Below are 397 nucleotides of genomic sequence, written 5' to 3'. Positions count from 1 at the left end.
GAGGGTGTAAATCCTTACGGGAGTAGAAAGCCTCATCTTTCTCCCGCGGAGCAGCTGGTAGTTTCGAACCGCTGACCTTTAGGTCCACAGCCCGATTCGTAACCACTACACTACCAGAGCTCCTTACGTTAACAAAACTAAATATCACTTCAGGTAGCAGGATGGAGGAAAGGGACAAAGAATTGACATTCTTTATCTTTAAGATTACCTCTACCCATATTTCACTGGTTATAATTCTTTGTAATGCCTTCCTACAAGGGAGATTGGGACGTATACTCTTAATTTTAGTGGTATGTACCAAATAAACATTTTATCATTAAAAAAGAATGGGATAATGGATAAGACACAGTTAGCATCTGCTGGCACACAGAGATCATGTCTTCCACTGTTTTCTTAA

This window comes from Chrysochloris asiatica, unplaced genomic scaffold (assembly GCF_000296735.1).
Source record: "Chrysochloris asiatica unplaced genomic scaffold, ChrAsi1.0 scaffold00018, whole genome shotgun sequence".
NCBI lineage: Eukaryota > Metazoa > Chordata > Mammalia > Afrosoricida > Chrysochloridae > Chrysochloris > Chrysochloris asiatica.
The sequence above is the reverse complement of the archived record's forward strand: the minus strand, read 5'-3'. Positions refer to the sequence as shown.